General features: G+C 34.7%; 1 protein-coding gene across 6 annotated transcripts in view; it reads right to left on the bottom strand.

Annotated features, from left to right (window-relative positions):
• Positions 1–20167, bottom strand: part of ENOX1 (ecto-NOX disulfide-thiol exchanger 1) — a 663627-nt gene that overhangs the window by 520511 nt on the left and 122949 nt on the right. For all 6 annotated transcript variants that reach the window (XM_031958417.1, XM_031958412.1, XM_031958413.1 and 3 more), the window contains exon 2: positions 19885–19956. The gene's annotated coding sequence lies outside the window, so the exon portion shown is untranslated. The remainder of the gene's footprint in view (positions 1–19884; positions 19957–20167) is intronic.

Genomic DNA, 20167 nt, shown 5'->3' with positions numbered 1-20167 from the left:
AATGAAGTCCTTTTCCACAAAGATAAACAATGCAGCTAGAATATTAAGAAAAGATACATGCAAGGGAAAATATTTTCATTAAATAATTCAGATATAAGGCTAGCACTGAATAATTACTAGGGACTTGACATAAATCTTTAGAACTAAAAGACTTTCCCTCTTAGGCAAGTGGTCAAAGGATATAAACAGTTTAATAATGAAAGATGCAAATTATCAAGAACCATATGAAAAGCTGTTCAAAATCACTAAAACCAGAAAATTGCATATTAAAGCAATTCTGGTACATTATCTCATGCCTATCAAATTGGCAAAGATAGTAAAAGATGGGAAAATTAAATCTGAAAGGATTATGGGAAGAGAGACATGAAAATTTATGAATGATGGAGAGATGAAATCTCAAACAATCCTGGAAAGCAATTTAGAATAATGCAAGAAAACTTGCTAAATTATTCCTACCCTGTGACCTAGTGATGCCACTATTGGTTTTACAGCCTTAGGAAAGAGGAATGCCATCAAGAAAAGAACCCAAAGGACAAAATATTCATTCATAATGAGTAGATCTGTCAAAGCAAAAAGTTGGAAATAAAGTACATGCACTAAAAATCAAGAATAGCTGAATAAGGGACAGAGCCATGATTGTGGAAAAAAAAGCAATGACTCACCCGAATTCTCCCCCAAACCCCACTGAACACATTTAAATAACACCATAAAACAATTCCTAGAATGGCAAAACCCACAAAAGGGCAAGGTAAAATAATCTTCCAGGCAAAGACAACTTAGAAGATCAGAAAGTAAGGTCTGTAGCACTTAGATGACAGCTTGGGTTGCACTAGCACAAACCAGGTACCAGCAAATTAGGAGCAGATATTGGCAGCCACTGAATCAGCATCAGCAGTGGCTGCTTCTGGAGTTGCCCACAGATGGTAAGAGGATCAAACAACTGATCAGAAAGAAGTTACAGGACTCTTTTTGCTGGAACTGAAAGCAGGACTCACTAGCTTTGCCCATACACAGATCTGGGTCACAGGTCAGGAGAGTAGTAAACACCTCTCCTTAGATCATACTAGAAAGAACTGAAAAGTTCCAGGTGCCTAGAAGTATCTCGGAAAACAGCCACGCAAAAACTTTGGAGCTTGGGATAGTACACCCTCTACCATGGAAGCAAAGCCCCACTTTAACAAAGAGTTAAAAGTCAAGAAATAGAATGGAAAATGAATAAACAACAGGGGGAAAAAATCTAACTCTGGAAAGTTATTATGATGACAAAGAAGATCAAAACACATACTCAGAATAAGATAACAAAGTCAAAGCCCCCAAGAAAAATATGAATTGGTCTCACACCATGAAAGTGTTCAAAAAGCATTTTGAAAATCAAGTAAGAAGCAGAGGGAAAATTGGGAATAAAAGAGAGTGATACAAGAAAATCATGAAACAAGAGACAAAAACTTGGTAAAGGAGACACAAAAAAATTACTAAGGAAAATAATACACTAAAAAATAAACTAAGCAAATGGTAAAAGATGTACCAAACAAACAAACAAACAAATCCAACAACAACAACAAAATCAAAAGTAGAATACATTGAAAAGCCTAATTGTTCAAATGGAAAAAGAACCACAAAAATTGGCAAATGTGGAAGGGGATGCAGAGAAAATGAGACATTAATGCATTATTGATAGAGTTGTGATCTGATTCAATCATTCTGCAGAGCAACTTGGAACTATGCTCAAAGGGCTATAAAACCATGTATATCTTGACTAACAATATCACTAGTGGATCTTTATCCAAAGACAAAAAACAAAAAGGGAAATAATGTATATGTACAAAAAATACTGATAGCAGCTCTTTTCTGAGACAAAGAATTAGAAATTGAGGATATACCTGGAACTGGGGAATGGCTGAACAAATTATGTTATATGCTTGTGACAGAATGTTATTGTATTATAAGAAATGATGAGCAGGATGCTATCAGAAAAACCAGAAATACTTACACAAGCTGAGGTAAAGTGACACGTGCTGTGTACAAAGTAATAGAAATATTGTAAGATGATCAGCTGTGAGCGACAGTTATTCCGAACAATGTGGTGATTCAAGAGAGCTCTAAAGGACTTACGATGAAAAATGATATCCATTCCTAGAGAAAGAACTGATGGTATCTGAATGCAAATTGAAGCATACTTTTTTATTTTATTTTTCTTGAGATTTTTTGGTCTGTGTTTTCTTTCACAATGTGTCTAATATGGAAATATGTTTTGCATGACTATGCACATAAAACAAATAGAATTGTTTGCCTTTTCAATAACAGGGATAAGGGAGAAAGGGAAGGAAAGAATAGGAAATTCAAAGTTTTAAAAACAAATGTCAAAAGTTTATATGTAATATAATTGAGGGAAATAAAATACTAAACAAAACCAAAAATATGTAATTTTTATTGCATTGTGGTCTGAAAAAAATGCATTTACTATTCCTGCCTTTCTGCATTTGACTTTGAGGTCTTTATGTCTTAATACATGGTCAATTTTTGAATTGGTTTCATTAACTGCCAAAAAGAAAGTGTACTCTTTTCTGTCTCCATTCAATTTTCTGCAAAGATCTATGATACCTAACTTTTCTTGTATTCTATTTGCCTCCTTAACTTCTTTGTTATATTTTTTATGGTTTGATTTATCTAGTTCTGAGAGAGCAAGGTTGAGATCTCCACTATTTTAGTTTTGCTATCTATTTCTTCTTGCAGCTCTCAACTTCTCCTTTAGGAATTTTCATGCTATGCCACTTGGTGCATATATATTTAGTGCTGGAACTCCTTCATTATGTATGGTACCCTTTAGCAAGATATAGTTTCCTTCCTTATCTCTTTTAATTAGATCAGTTTTTGCTTTTGCTTGATCTGAGATCAGCCTTACTTCACCTGAAGCATAGTAGATTCTGCTCCAGCCTTTTACCTTTGCTCTGTATGTATCACTCTGCTTTAAATGTGTTTCTTGTAAACAACATATTGGAGGGTTCTGGCTTTTAATCCAGTCTGCTATCTGCTTCCACTTTATGGGAGAGTTCATCCCAGTCACATTTATCTTTAAAACTACTGATTCTATGTTTCCCACAAATTTTTATTTACCCCAAATTATACTTTTCTCTTTCCTTTTCCTCTTTCCCTTTTCCCCAGTACCTTACTTATGAGAACCACTTGCCTAAAACAGCCCTCCCCCTGTAGAGCACCTTCCCCTTTCTTGTACCTTTCCCCTACTATTTCTGTTTTCCCTTCTATTGGCCTACACCTTCCCTTTTCCCCTTTCCCCTCCCACTTTCCTATAAGGTGAGAGAAGTTTCTCTGTAAAATCATACATGTTTAATATCCTCTCTTTGTGTCAATCCTCATGAGAGTAAGATTCACAAAATGTTCATCCACCTCCCTTCTTTCTCTCAATTATAATAGGTTTTCTTTGCCTCTTTGTGAGACTGATTTCCCTCACTTTACCTCCATTTTCCCCTTTTTCTGGTACAAGCCCCTTTCCACCTCTAGTTTCTTTTTTATATTATAAATTATATATATATAATTTATATTATAAATTATAATATAAATTATAAATTTATATTATGGCTAAGATGACAGGAAAAAATAATGATGATTGTTGGAGGGGATGCGGGAAAACTGGGACATTGATGCATTGTTGGTGGAGTTGTGAACGAATCCAACCATTCTGGAGAGTAGTTTGGAACTATGCTCAAAAAGTTATCAAACTGTGCATACCCTTTGATCCAGCAGTGTTACTACTGGGATTATATCCCAAAGAGATTATAAAGAAGGGAAAGGGACCTGTATGTGCACGAATGTTTGTGGCAGCCCTTTTTGTAGTGGCTAAAAACTGGAAACTGAATGGATGTCCATCAGTTGGAGAATGGCTGAATAAACTGTGGTATATGAAAATTATGGAATATTACTGTTCTGTAAGAAATGACCAACAGGATGATTTCAGAAAGGCCTGGAAAGACTTACATGAACTGATGCTGAGCGAAATGAGCAGGACCAGGAGATCATTATATACTTCAACAACAATACTAGATGATGACCAGTTCTGATGGATCAGGCCATCCTCAGCAACAAGATCAACCAAATCATTTCTAATGGAGCAGTAATGAACTGAACTAGCTATGCCCAGAAAAATAACTCTGGGAGATGACTAAAAACCATTACATTAAATTCCCAATCCCTATATTTATGCACACATGCATTTTTGATTTCCTTCACAAGCTAATTGTACAATAATTCAGAGTCTGATTCTTTTTGTACAGCAAAATAATGTTTTGGTCATGTATACTTATTGTGTATCTAAGTTATATTTTAATATATTTAACATCTACTGGTCATCCTGCCATCTAGGGGAGGGGTGGGGGGGGTAAGAGGTGAAAAATTGGAACAAGAGGTTTGGCAATTGTTAATGCTGTAAAGTTACCCATGTATATATCCTGTAAATAAAAGGCTATTAAAGAATAAAAAAAAAAAAATTATACAAGCACTATCTATGTATACCCATAACAGAGATACAGTTCTCAAGAGTTCTTTTTTTAATTACCTTTGATGCTTCTCTGAGTTCTATATTTGGAAGTCAAATGTTTTGTTCAACTCTGGTCTTTTCATCAGAAATAAATGGAATTAACTTGTTTCATTGAATGTCCATCTCCTTCCCTGAAAGAAAATGCTCCATTTAGCGGGGTAATTTATTCTTGGTTGCATTCCAAGATCCTTTGCCTTTCAGAATATCAGATTCCAGGACCTTTGATCTTTTAAGGTGGAAGCTGCTAGGTCCTGAGTAATCCTTATTATGGCTCCTTGATATTTGAATTGTTTTGTTTTTTTTTTTCTGGCTGCTTGCAATATTTTTCCTTGGTCCAATAATTCTGAAATTTAGCCACAATATTCCTTGGAGTTTTAATTTTGGGGTCTCTTTCAGGAGGTGTTCAGTGAATTCTGTCAATAGCTATTTTACTTTCTGATTCTATAACATCAGAGCAGTTCTGAAAAATAATGTCTAGGCTCTTTTTTTCATCATGGTTTTTTCAGGAAGTCCAATAATCCTTAAATTGCCTCTTCTAGATCTATTTTCCAGGTCAGTGATTTTCCCAAGTAGTATTTTACATTTCCTTCTATTTTTTCATTTTGTTTTTTGCTGTCTCATTGACAGCATTGATTTGATGTCTCATTGAGTCATTCGTTTCCATTTGCTCAGTTCTGATTTTTAGTGAATTATTTTCTTCATTTACTTATTTTTAGTTCTTTTTGTATTTGTCTAATTGAATTTTTAAATGGTTTTTTTTTTAATTCTGTGAATTTCTTTTCCATTTCACAAATTCTGTTTTTTAAGTAGTTATTTTCTTTTTCCATTTTACAAATTCTGTTTTTCAGGAAGTTGTTTTCTTTTTTCCATTTTTGTCAACTCTATGTTTAAGGTGTTAAATGCTTCCATTTTACTAAGTCTATTTTGTAATGAATTTTCTTTATAATTTCTGTGTTTTCTTTTCCAAATCCTCATGTAAAGTTCTCATTTTCTTTCTCCATTTTTCTTCCAGCTCTCTTTTAAGATCTTTTATAATTTCTTCTAGGAGAGCCTTGTGTGATGGGGATAATTTATATCACCCTTTGGGGTTTTATCTGGAGATAATCTGCTTTTAGTCTCCTCAGGATTTGAAATCTGTTCTTCTCTTTCACTATAAAAACTATCTATGGTCAGAGTTCTTTTTACTTTTTTACTCATTTAAAAAAAGTTGAGATCTGCTTTTAGGGAAAGGGTGACCATAGCAGCTGCACTGACTGACTTCAGGAGCTGGATGGGTGTGGTCAGATCTTGGGGAATTTGGCATTTCAGGATTCACTATTTACCTTTTGTGTTTGTGTTGGATGTTTATAACTTCTCTGCTGATCGACTGGATTGCATCCAGGGCAGAGTAGACAACATTGCCATAGATTCCTCCCTGTAGATTCTCCAAGGAGCACCCCACCATCGCAGATCTGCACTGCCTGCACTGGCGTCTATGCTCAGCCTGTTTGCACTTGGCCTGCCTCCTTCCATGTCCGACTGAAACAGACCTTTTCTGGAGAGCTTCAAAATTATCTTCTACTAGTAACTTGTTGTACTCCCAATATTTGTGGATTTTGCCAGTGCAGAATTAATTCAGAGACTGGATTTGCTAATTAGTCTGTGTGTCCTCTCTGCTATCTTGGCTCTACCCCCACAAAAATAAAAAATACAAAAAAAAAAAAAATAGACCTACCACAAAAGGGAAAGGAGGAATAAAAGAATAGTTGAACAAATTGTGCAACATGTGAATCACTACAAAGAAGAATGACAAATGAACCACAAATAACAAAATTTCAAAAAAATATAGAAAGGAGTATCTGAAGAGACAGAGTATAAAAAAGAGAAACAAAAAAATTATTATAAAAAAGTAAACAAAGCCAACATTAAAATAATCAAAATTCCTAGAAAATACAGAGGAGAGTACACCATAAAATCCCAATTGAGGTATGCATTTTTTCCCTTTCTGGCAACAAGCATATCTAAGTCAGAGTTTTGTGACTTCATTGTTAAATTTATTGATAATTTAGCTCATCACAGAGCTTATCAAATTCAGAGGCAAAATCCTAGTTCAGATCTTTATTCCAAGGCCAGTATTCTATCCACAATGGCATGCTGCCTCATCAAAATAAAAAATATTGATCAAAATTAAGTTCAAACATTACATAGCTTGAGGAAGGAGGTGAAAGGCAATGAATTACCTCTGACCCATTTCTTTAAGACTTCATTCACCTGAGCTTTCAGTCATTTATTTGACCACCTAAAATTTTTAACTCATACTCAAAATATTCTGGCATACAGGGTGAAAAGAATCCTGAAGTAATTAGTTCTGTATTACGTTCTTTAGGTAAAGTCACACTAATGTTACCTATTCATCTCCCTGTGTGCACATGCACACACACACACACACACACCACATTTCAAATGAGTAGCATAAAAATTTGAGCCTACTACTTCTTCTACCTAAGCAAATGGTATCATATAAATGTGCAACTCATTCAGGAGCATTATATATATTTGATTAGTTACAATTATCATTTTATTAATTCACAAAGTGTATGTATAGAAAAAATATACATTTTGAAAAAATAATTTTTAAAATCTTTAATAACCATTAGACATTTTTTTCAGTCATGTCAGACTTTTCATGATCCTATTTGGGGTTTTCTTGGCAAAGATACTAATGTGGTTTGGCATTTCCTTCCCCATCTGATAGTACAAGCTGAGAAAACTAAAACAAATAGATGACCTACTTAGGATCAAACAGCTACTAAGTCTCAGGTCACATTTGAACTCAGGACTTCCTGACTTCAGACACAGTGCTCTATCCACTGAGCCACCTAGCGGCCCCATAATAATCAATAAACTAGGGATGATTAATATTTTGTTCCTATTGGAACAATGAGAAATCTTCCACATTTTGCAAGCCTCTGCAATTATAATCTGTAATAACAGCATAGAAGACTAATATTTATCAATCAAGTAGAGATAATGTACATTAAAAAAAATTAGAACTTTGAAGATCTGCATTAATCTTCCACTAACGCAAGCTGGGAATATTTTCCAGGATTCTGAGAGACTTAACATCATCAAACTTGTCATAAGCCTTATCCAAATTATTTAGTGCACACCAAAGGCCGATTTTTTCTGAACCTCTCAAAAGATGAAAGTGAGAAAGGAGACGAAGGTATTTGAAGAACAAAAGGCAAAATGAAGCACAAATACCTCAGACTGAAAGGATAAAACCCCTAAGAGGTTTTTAAGAATATATCACAGGCCTAGAAAAAAGGATCAAATCAGCCAGCCATTTACAGAGTAGCAAATTAAGGAGATATTGTTTCAAATCTAAGTCTTAGCAATGGAGGGCACTTTTCATATGTCTGAGGAAAACTCTTCTAAATATGGATATTTTTACTGTTTTTGTTTCCTTGTAGTTAAAGGATACATTTTTGATCTTTTTGTTGTTGTTGTTTTATTTTTTTCTGAAAGACTTTTACTACTGGGGAGGATAACTGGGAATAAACCAAAGCCTCTGATGATTTCAAAATGTTATGTCGTTCATTTCTAGCTCACTCTCTCTCCCAAATAATTTCTCCATCAAGTACCAAAATGGACTGTCTCAAATTATATAAATTCTTACTTTAACCTACCATACAGTAATCAAAACATCATAGATTGTAGAGCAGCACTCAAATTTTAAAACGCGCCTTAACAGAATGAACCAGATCTGTTCCCTTCCCTATTTCAGGCTACCTGAGACACAACTTGTTTCCAAACCCAGGAAATACAATAGCCCAGAGCCTCCATTCCTTTTCACCATGACAAAAGAAATGAGGAGCACCACCACTATTCTTCCCCCCACTTACCATCATTCCCATTTCCCCCCACTAAGACCAGCTGTGATATTTTATGGTAGCTGGAAAGCAATAGTCGCAGTCAACCTACACTCCTTTCCCCATACTCTGGATATTTGCCTGGCTTGGAAAGATGAAAGAATAATATCATTTTCTATGGTATTCATCTGTGTACTTGCCAATCTAATGTGCATTTTAATACATGCCAATTCTCATCTTCTTTCAACTCAATTAGTAATTATTGGCCACTTGGCCATCAAATGCCAGGAGGAATGAAAAGGACAAAGATGCCATGTTCCTTGACCTAGAAAGGCTTTCATATTTTATTGGTTAAATAAGACAGATGCACATGAAATGCATATATGTTTATGTATATATCACACATATATACATACATGTAAACATGTCTTCATGTGTCTCCACATATATACACACAGATATACATATATGTACATGTATGTAGGTGTATACATCTATGATGAAAGTTCAAAATAAGATGTAAGGATAGTATATGCAACAGCAAGTCAGGAGGTAGACATTACTATGTACTAGGAAGACCTCATGGAGAAGGAAAAATTTTAGACAGTTCTAAAGATGGGTGTGCTTGGGAATGAGGAATGTCTCTAGGAATTTCTAGAGGAATTCCTCCAAGAATTCTCTCTTAGGAATGCCTCTAGAAGAAACAAATGATATGATTAAAGATGAAAAAGACCATCAAAGTCCAGGGGATCATAAAAACTCTCACATGTGCCACAAAGTTTGTCTCAGGGGTAACAGAAGTAAAAGTGAGTATAGCTAAGCATGAAGTGAAAAGCTGAAGGCTTCCAAAAAAAGTGATATATTATTCATTTGGCAACTGGGAGGCAGTGAAGTTTTATCAGCAGATAACAACAAGATGTGAATGGGGATTCTAGAAAGATTAATGTAAGATAAAATAAATGGCAGAGATTGGGAAAAGCAGTGACTCAGGAGGTTATTGCAATTAGTCAGGTAATGAAGTGATAAAGAGTCTGGACAAGAGTGTTGGCAGCATAATGGAAAAGAAGAGACATTCTGAAGGAAGAATCAATGAAATTTTTCTAACTATATTTTTATGAGATCCCTATCATACTATTGTTTTTCTTAGATTTAACTTTTTTCCCCTTGCAAAAGTACAAATGGTTGCAGCTAATTGAGTTTCTACAAAAATAGTAATTAAGGATTTTTTTAAATGAATATCAATATTAGGTAGGACAGTAGATTAGAGTGCTTAGCTTAGCAGGGGTCCTCAAACTACAGCTCGTGGGCCAGATGCAGCAGGTGAGGACGTTTATCCCCCTCACTCAGGGCTATGAAGTTTCTTTATTTAAAGGCCCACAAAACAAAGTTTTTGTTTTAACTATAGTCCGGCCCTCCAACAGTCTGAGGGACAGTGAACTGGCGCCCTATTTTAAAAAGTCTGAGGACCCCTGGCTTAGAGTCTAGGTAAACCTGTTTGAATCTTGCTTCAGAAATATATTAGCTATGCAATCTTAGACAAATCATTTAACCTTATTTTGCCTCTGTTTCTTCACATGTAAAATGGAAATAATAATAATAGTACCTACCATTCAGTGCTCTTGTGAATATAAATGAAATATTTGTAAAGTGATCTGCAAGCAGAGTGCTATATTTACTTCATTTCAACTCAAGCCAAAAAGGAGTAGAATTGAATAGAGGAAACAAAATCCATTAGGTCCAATATTAATTCATTTAATTCCATTATTCTCAAATATATGAATATTTTAATTAATATCTTGTTCCAGTTCTTTATATTTGCCTTTTTCAAATCCTCAGAAATAGTAACAGCTTTGTGGCCCTTAGAATTCAATAGCAACTAAGTCTCTTAACTGTATCTCTGAAATCCTCTTACTGTCTTCATCCTCGGGGTCTTGAAGAACATTCAACTGAACCAAGCATTCCTCCCATCTTCTTCAATAAAGAAGCATCTTATTAATTATGATGGACTTAGGTCTTTTCAACAATGAGGTAATTCAATTTTTTTCCTTTTTCCTATCATGTCATATGCCAAAGTCAGATGTCATTTATCATTCACTATCAACCTATGACATGTTTGTCTTAATGGTTTTCTACATTTTTCATTCACATCACTTAAATTCATTCATTTAGGTTTTTTAAACTTATTTTCAGACACTGATCCTCACTGTTCCACATATCCCTGCTTTTCTTCCTATCCTGTCTTCATACCATGCCTTCACAACTTGCTCCATCACCTCTACCTACTCCCACCAAAAAATAGAGTTTCTTCACAGGAAATGAAAGAAAACATTTCACCTGAATTGATCCAAGATTTCTATGGAGCTGGGCCCAGAGGGAAATAATAAAATATCCGTGGGCAATGATGTGGGAGAGAGTATTTCAGGAGTAGAAAGCCAAGGCAGAGAGACAAGGCATATTTGAAAGGGTGAATAAATAGTTCAGTCTGGCTGAAGTCTATGGATTGTATGTAGGTAGTGAGAGAAAATAAGCAAGAGGGGGAAGTTGTGAGCAGCGTTTTGAGAGAACTCTGAGGTATGGAATTCAGAATATATTTAGTAGGAAATGATAGAAAAGTCTTCCTTACAATAATGATAACAAAAACAACAACAAGCTTACATTTATATAGATCTTTACAGCTTTCAAAGCACTTTACTTACATTATCTAATTTGGTACTCAAAGAAATTCTTGAGTTGTTGGGTTTTTTTCTTTTAATTTCTTTTGTTTGAGGATCCAACTGTAGAATTCCCATTAAGGAAATTCCTCTACTATTCCAACAATTAGAATATTCTAAGAAACTTAGAAAGTCTTACAGAATTTTTAAGGTGCTGAGAGTTTAACAATAATTTGTCTGGGATGAACAGTCATACGTGATGATGATGGGACTTTGATCTAAGTATTTCTGACTTTGTGGACAGCTTTTGATACCATATTGACTCACATAAGGTAAATAACACAAGCATTATATCTCCATTTTTACACTTGCAAAAACTGAGGTTTAGAGGAGATGAAATGACTTTGTAGGGTCAGAATTAAAACCTGAGTCTTCTTACTTAAGTAAAATGTTATTTCCTTTATACACTGTACCTCAGTTGAGTGACAGGATCCAGGTAGTATCTTTAAGAAAGGATACTCTGAGGACAAGATGGAAGATGGATTGGAGTAGCAAGAACTTGGATGTGGGGAAATTAGTTAGGCAGGATCCACAATTGTCCAGGCAAGGAGTGATGAGTGGTGGCAATGGAAGGAAACAGAAATACAGTTATGAAAGACAGGTAATCAAGAGAATCTTGAGGGCTAAAAAGACCTAAAGTAAAAGAAAAATTGAAGTCATATGTATGCCTTAATCTCATTGGTTAGCAGAATTATGCTGCCAATTATGGAGAGTGAAGTTAGGAGGAAGAGATGATTTGAAAGGGGGTGTTGATTACATCAGTTTGAGATATAGTGAGTTTCCAATAAGACATAAAAGTAATGTCCAGCAGGCAATTAGGAAATCAATATATGCAAAATATAGTTCTTAGAGTTCTGAGATAACAGAGCTAAAACCAAAGAAGTGGACAGGAGTAGGAGTGGATGTCAACACTGAGGGTGTGAATAGGGAATAAAATGAAAGTTATTCTTTTACTGAAGGACTATATTAAATGGGTGGAATAAGAGAAAATAATGAAAGAAAGTCACTGAGAACATACAATTAAAGGGGTAGGAGGAAATCTAGGAGAGTCAATTAATCAGTCAGCAAACCTTTATTAAGTACTTACCATGTGAGTACACTATTATCCCTTCATTAATAGTCACATATCACTGTCATCATATTAAAACTATTTAAAAATCCAAACTTTTAAGATTTTTGCTTCCAAAGGTTATTTCTATTATTAAAATCCCCTTGTAACACTACAGTGTTTCTCTAATGTAACAGTTCTGAAACAAACCTCATTGAGTAAATTATGGGATAGAAATTGCCAATGACATCCAAAGTAAGAGCTATGGAGACTGAATATATATTGAAGCATAGTATTTTCACCTTTTGTTTTTTATTTCTTTCTTGTGCTTTTTCCTTTTGTTCTAATTTTTCTTGTACAACATGACAAATATGGAAATATGTCTAAAAGAATAGCATATATTTAGCCTATATCAGACTGCTTGCTGTCTTGAGGAGGGGGAAAATAAGGGAAGGAGAGAGAGAAAAATTTAGAACACAAAGTTTTACAAAAAATGAATGCTGAAAACTATCTTTATATGAATGTGGAAAAAATAAAATACTATAGAGAAAAAAACAACTCTCTTGGAGCATAAAAATGTGAAATTATAGACTACACTAGTATATTTAGAAAGTTATGTGAGAAAAATTTCAATAAAGATAAAAGAATTTAAGATCAATTTTATCAGTCTAATTAAAAGTCATGGTTCATACAACTGTTGGTCTGCACCACGGATTCTTAAGCTGAAGTTCAGACTCCTCGTATATTAAGGTGTACTAGGACTGTGGCTAGATTCCAAGTGATCTGTGATTTTGATTTTTTTTTATATATTTTGATAACTATTTCAATATTATTAGTTTCCTTTTTAGTCAGTATATTTACTAAATGCTTATTTGTTTAATTGAAACTAATCTATGAAAGTAAATTTTATATTTTGGGAAATTCATACCAATAGGTATTATTTGTTATTGCTATTCTTATTGTTAGTTTGGTAGAGTGGAAAGGCACTAGAATAGAAGTCATGAGAATTGGGTTCTGCAGTAATCAGATAGGTACCCTCAGGTAAGTCACTTCAGTGAGAATCCAACTTGACTACAGGTCAGATGGTTTTTAAGTGTCCTTCCTGTTCTAAAGTTTTATGACTGTGACTGCTTCTTTTAAAAGTATAAAAAATGAGGCGATTAGTTTACACAGTGTTAGAGTGCTGGATTTTGAAATAGGAATGTTTTGGTATTGTTAACATTTCAATGACTTTTTGTGACCCCATTTGGGGTTTTCTTGAAAAAGATACTGTAGTTGGGTGCCATTTTCATCTTCAGTTGAAATGACTTATCCAATGTCACTCAGCTAACAAGTGTCTCAGGATATATTTGACCTCATGAAAATGAGTCTTCCTGATTTAAAACCTGGTGCTTTGGTATCCACTGCACTGCCAGCTTCAGGTGTGTACTAGCTGAGTGAGCCTGGCCAAGTCACTTGTGTCTGCCTCGGTGTCTTTGTTTATAAAATGAAGATAATGATAGTTAATCTACGTTCTAAGGTTGTGGTAAGGATCAAGTGAGATGTTCAAAAAGTGCTTCATAAACCTTAAAGTAATATATAAATGCTAGCTATTGTTATCATTAAATATTATTAAAACCCCATATTGTCAAGTTTGATATTATCCCATTGCTCTGAACCTGGGACTTATAATCCTACAATCATAAGGAACTACAGTTAGAGGGGAACCTGGAGATCATCCAATCCCCTCATACCAGGATACTGCAGTGATTTCCAAGTTCCAGAATATCTCTTTTATTAAAATGGCATCCTACCATGGCCTTCAACTCGTCAAGTATTTATGGTCAAGATTCCAGCTTGGGCGTACCTCCACTAAAAGATATCTCAGCTTTCTAAAAGACTTGGCACAACTTCGAAAGATACCCACCTTACTTCCAGATAGTAGTTCACACATTGGATAAAACATATTTCTTGTCCTCTATAAGCACTACCTTTTTCTCTGGTAAGAAAATAAATTCTTATTTGGAAATGACAATAGCCTAAGTGTTTTGTGCCAGAAATAATCTTTCTTTCAAATAAACATCCATAATGAGTAGATCTCTCAGGGTTTTACTATGAGACAAGTACTCCAATATCTTTATCAACTCCCAAACTCACAAGATAAATTCAAATAATTCTGTCCAAAGAAGGCAAAAAGATGGGGAAGAAGACACAAATGGAATAGATCTTTTTCAGGATCACTTTTATATATTAAAGCTGGGAAAGAGAATGTGAAATTTAATAAGTGCAATGTGATACAGTTGGGGAGAAAGAATGCCCTAGCTAAGTATGATTTAAATGGTACTGAATTAGCTGGAAGGAAATCTTGATGTACTGATGGCTACAGCATTTATATACTAAGTTCAATGTGCAGTGCCAGCAGAGAAGGCTAACAAGAAAGTGGCTTACACCCAGAGGGGAATGTTAAATAAATCCAGGAACACTATACATTTCCTTTCTAGGGGACCAGTTAGCTCCTATTTACAAGATGCTATTCAAGGAAGTATGGCTTAGATAAACTTGACCACACCTTAGATAGGCTTAGATAGATAGACCACATCAAAGGCAGTGGTCAGTAAGAATTAATATATCTTTGACCAGTTATGGAAAATTATTTGGAACTCTGCCCCAAAAGTCACTAAACTGCATATCCTTTGATTCAGCTAGCCCACAATCATCACCAGCACCACCACCACCACTACTATTACTACTATTACTACTACTACTACTATTACTACCACCACCACCACCATTACTACTACTACTACTACTACTACTACTACTACTACTACTATTACTACTACTACTACCACCTCCATTATCACTATTTACTACTACTACTACTACTACTTTTGCTACTACTACTTCTGCTACTATTACTACTACTATTTCTACTGCTGCTGCTGTTGCTACAATTGCTACTACAAATAAGGATAAGTTAGTACTTCTGTAGCACATCAAAGTTTGTGAAATACTTTCCATGTTATTTTATCTGAGCCTCACAACTATCCTGTGAATTTGGTGCTACTGTTATTCCCACGTAACAAAAGAGAAGATGTAATCACACCCAAGTTAAGTCAGATATGACTGCTATAATAACAATAATTCATGTTGACAAAGCTATTTAAGATTTGAAAAGCTCTTTTTTCTAAAGGACCCTGATGTTGGCAAAGTTGTGTTTTCATTATCCTTATTTCAAAGATCAGAAAACTGAGACTCTGAGAAGTTAAGTGACTAAGTGTTAAAAACGGGAGTCAAACTCCTACCTCTGCTGACTCCAAGTCCAGAATACTTTCCCCTATATTTCATTATCCCCTGGCAAGGGGATGAAGTGAGATGATAAATGATAGAAGTGCTTGTCCCCAAAGATCTAATGATTTGGTTGGGGAGATGAGACTTAAAACTCAGATCAGGAAGCTTTATCCTAGCTACTTAATAATTCTGTGCAAATAAATAAAATGTAAATATATATTATGTCATATATATAATATATATTACACATATAAATATATGGGATATTTACATTTTATTCATATATATACACATATATACAAATATAAAGGTAGCAAAGTGTTAGTTCAGAGCGAGCCATCACCTTCTACTGAAAGTATCCAGAAGACTTCCCAGAAGACAGAGCATTTGACCTGTGTCTTGAAGATAGAGTAGAATTTCAATAGAGAGAGATGAGGGGAGGACATTTCAGAAGAATGACATGTTGTAAGCAAAAGCACAGAATCTGGGAAGGTACTGAATGTGTTGAGAGTATAGATCATATTCAGAAAGCAAAGGAGGAATCTATGAAAGCTTTTGAACAAGGAAATGCAATAAACTAAATATAACTAATAATAGAGATGGGGAGGGCCATCAAATTCATTTTTTCAATATAATCCTTCTTGTATTCAGTGAGCCTTCCCTTCAAAGACTTTTTTTAAATCAGCAAAAAATAGCAAACACACTAATTGTATCTGAAAGGAGACCCAATAGTTCACAACCAAATACTCTATATTTCCATTGAAAGGAGAAAGATACAAGGTTTTATTTTACATGTGATTTCATTGCTGTAGGCACTCCCAGGTGAGGGCATTCCCTCTCCCAATAGAGGTGAGCACCTTCTTTGTAACATACAGCTTAGAAACATACCTAGAGCTTTAACAGATTAAGGATAGGCCAGGATCATCATAGACATCATTCAGTAGGCATTATAGATAGAACTTAAATCTAAATCTTCCTTATTGGTTTTTGGATGAGTTCTGTATTCACAATGCAATACTATCTTAATGATGATGATGGTGGTGGTAGTGACAGGAATATCAGACATTTATATAGTCCTTCAAGATTTAAAAACTGTTTCATATATCATATTTCTCACCTTCACCATGGGTAGGAGGAAGTACAGAATTTGGAACTATAATTTTACATGAATGTTAAAAATAAATTATTCATTTAAAAAATCAACAATGACCTTGGGTCAATACATTATGAAAAAATATACAATAAAATATGTTAAATCAATTAGAAGGGAAAAGAGACAAGTTAAGGGGGATCAGTTTAAAAGAGTTTAGACAAAAAAGAATGAATTCCTTTAGGGGAGCTCTCTTCTAGGCTTGAATCTGTGATGCTAGAGAGGAAACAATACAAACTACTTGGCTCAAGAATGTTCTAAATCCCTCACCTGAACTAATCCTGGCCCTGGTTCACTACTCAGATTTATGACTCTGCCCTCTTCCTATCCTCTTGCCCTACTCTGCTTTCAGAGGAATATTTGATCCTGCCTACAAATCCGGGGTCACAGGAGCTCCGGAAGTTCAAGAGCAATGAGAAGCAGTATGGACACATGCCAATTGTCTCATCTATTCGCAATACCTGCTGGCAACTCTTCCTGGCTTTGAAATAAAAAGTTCAGGGGCAGGATTGCAAAAACAGCCAAATCATAAAACTTAATTTAAATAGCCATCATTGACAGGAATCTATGTGAATCTATGTACAGAATGATAAGAATGGTTATTTTTTGGAGGAAGATAAGTTTTATTACCCTTTTGTCTTTACATTGCATTCATTTTTTAGTATAGCCCTACTTTCCTCCCATTCAGTGAGCCTCCCCTTCTTATATAATTTTTTTCAATCAGCAAAAAAACAACAAACACATCAACTGTATCTGACTGCAGGTATATGATTCCACACCCACAGTATCTCACATTTCCACTGAAAGGAGAAAAGTACAATGTCTTATCTCTTCTTAAGGATCCCCATTGGTCACTTTATTCCTTATTCAGTTTCATTTTCTTGTTCTTTTTATTTACATTATAATACTCATTTTGTTTTTTGTTTTTTTTTTATAATACTCATTTTGTATACTGTTTTCCTAATACTGCTTCCTTCACTCTGTGTCAATTTGTATGTCTCCCAAAGTTTCTTCAAATTCCTCACATTTGTCATTTTTATAGTACCCTAGCATTATGTTGATGTATCACAATTTGTTTAATTAATTGACAGACACTCACTTAATTTCCACTTTTTGCTACCACCCTTCCTCCCAAAAAAAAATATGGGAGGGAATCTCATATAACGCAAGGGATCTCTCTTACATGGTTAAAGAATATGAATAGGCAGTTTTCCAATGAAGAAATCAACGCTATCTATAGTCAGATGGAAAAATGTTCTAAATCACTATTGACTAGAAAAATTCAAATCAAAACAATTCTGAGATATATGACAGAAAAGGGAAATGATAAATGTTGAAGTCTCGAGATGCGGGGGGAAAAGTAACACTAATGTCTTTTTGATGAATCTGTGAACCAATCTAACCATTCTGGAGAGCAATTTGAAACTATGTCCAAAGGGGTATAAAACTTCATTCCCTTTGATTCAGCAATACTACTACTATGTCTGTATCCCAAAGAAATGTTTTTAAAATGGGAAGGGATATATATGTACAAGAAATATTTATAGCAGCTCTTTTTGTGATGACAAAGAATTGTAAATTGAGGGGATGCCCATCAATTGGGAATGGCTGCACAAGTTGTGGTATATGATGGTAATGAAATATACTATTATGCTATAAGAAAACACAATCAGATTGATTTCAGAAAAAACCTAGAAAGATTTACAAGAACTGATGCAATGTGAAGCAAGAAGAACAAGGAGAACCTTGTACACAGTAACAGTAATACTGTTTAATGATCCACTGTGAATGACTTAGCTATTTTCAGCAGTACAATGATCCAAGATGATTCCAAAGGACTCATAATGAAAAATGCTATCCACATCCAGAGAAAGAACTGATGGAGTCTAAATGCATATTGAAGCTTACTAATTTTTACTTTTATGTATGTGTTTTTTTTTCTTTTAGTCTATTTCTTTCACAACATTACTAATATGGGAATATAGTTTGCATGATTCCACATATGTAAACTATCAGATTGCTTACTGTCTTAGAGAGGGGGAAGGTGAAAGAAAGAGAAAATTCATACCTCAAAATTTTTAAACAAATATTAAAAACTGTCTTTCCATGTAATTATAAAAAATAAAAATTATTAAAAAAAAAAGAAAAGAAAAATAAAAGATCTCTCAGACATTTATTTAGCCAGTTTTAGCCCATGGGTGTTGCCTACAGGTTGCCACGCCCTGTTTCAGTTCAACAGAGATAATCAATAGGATAATGTTTTTATATCCCAAAAGGAAAATGACCAAACAGGGATTATTTAATCCTTCAAGAAGACAACTGGGAGGTGAACCCAGACAATAAAGGTTAATAGAAAATTAAACCTGATGATCTGTCTGAACCTGATGAATCTGTCTGTCTGAAGAGCTATGGGGCATAAGTGTATGTTAGGGGAGAAATGCAAGGAAAATTTAGAACAGTTGCCTGAGACAAAGGAACACACAACAGAAAGGACTTTTAAATGAAGTAGACACTGCACTATTCATACTCAGAGTAAATATTAAACAGATGGATATACCCAGCCCAATATTAAGTCAACAAACACTGACAGCTCTATCCTGGATGCTCTGTGCCCATCAAGAAAGAACCCAAATCCCCTGTCTCCTCCCAGACAGTACACCGATGGCAAGGTTTGGGGCAACATGCTATGACAGAAAGAGAATTACAAGGAAACTCTGAGCTAAGGTTCTTCTACTCTCAGCTCTGCTGTATATTTCTCTGTGTGATCTAAAATGAGTCATTTAATCTACTTAATCTTTCTTGGCCCAAGAATGGGTACATAAAGTATCTTCAGGTGTAAAATACTGGGGTGAGGAGTCTAGTTGAATGAGATAACTTCAGAAATTCCTCACAGCTCTAACAATTCCATGATTCCACATGACTTTGGGCATTTGATAAATATTTGCTGACAAGTGACTGATGGAGATACTTTACTATACATCCACCTTCATCTATGATTTGGCCTAATTCTGTCATGGTAGGTTTGAAAACATATTATAAAAGGGTGGTAGTGAAGTGATTGCCAGAATTGTCAAGTCTCTAAGACTGAAAATCTGCCTTTGCAGATGTTGGTGCTAAGGAAAGAAAGAAAAAGAGAAGAGAAAAGAAGAGAAGAGAAGAGGGAGAAAGAAAAAAAGAGAGAAAAAGAGAGAGGGAGAGAGAAAACGAGAGAGAGAGAGAGAGAGAGAGAGAGAGAGAGAGAGAGAGAGGGGATGTGTATGTATTTGTGTGTGTGTATGTGTGTATATATACTTTACACTTACCTGGCTACTGACTGTTCTTTCCAGACTCAGTGAAGCATATAACTTAAAGATGTCAAATTGATGGCCAATGACCTGCAAAATAAAAGTAATACAAAGTTAAAACAAATATTTCATTCAAAGAAAACTCTGTAAACATGTCAAAGATTGAATTTACAGATTCATTTCCCACTGGGTCTTCACCATAATCCAGAAAACTCTTCATCATAGATACTTAATCTGGTCCTGGAATTTGCATATCCAAAATGCCCTTTCTTCCTTGGACTCTTCTTCTGATTGTATTACT

The sequence above is a fragment of the Sarcophilus harrisii genome, chromosome 3, assembly GCF_902635505.1.
Source record: "Sarcophilus harrisii chromosome 3, mSarHar1.11, whole genome shotgun sequence".
Classification (NCBI taxonomy): Eukaryota; Metazoa; Chordata; class Mammalia; order Dasyuromorphia; family Dasyuridae; genus Sarcophilus; species Sarcophilus harrisii.
This window is presented reverse-complemented; position numbering and strand designations above follow the sequence as displayed.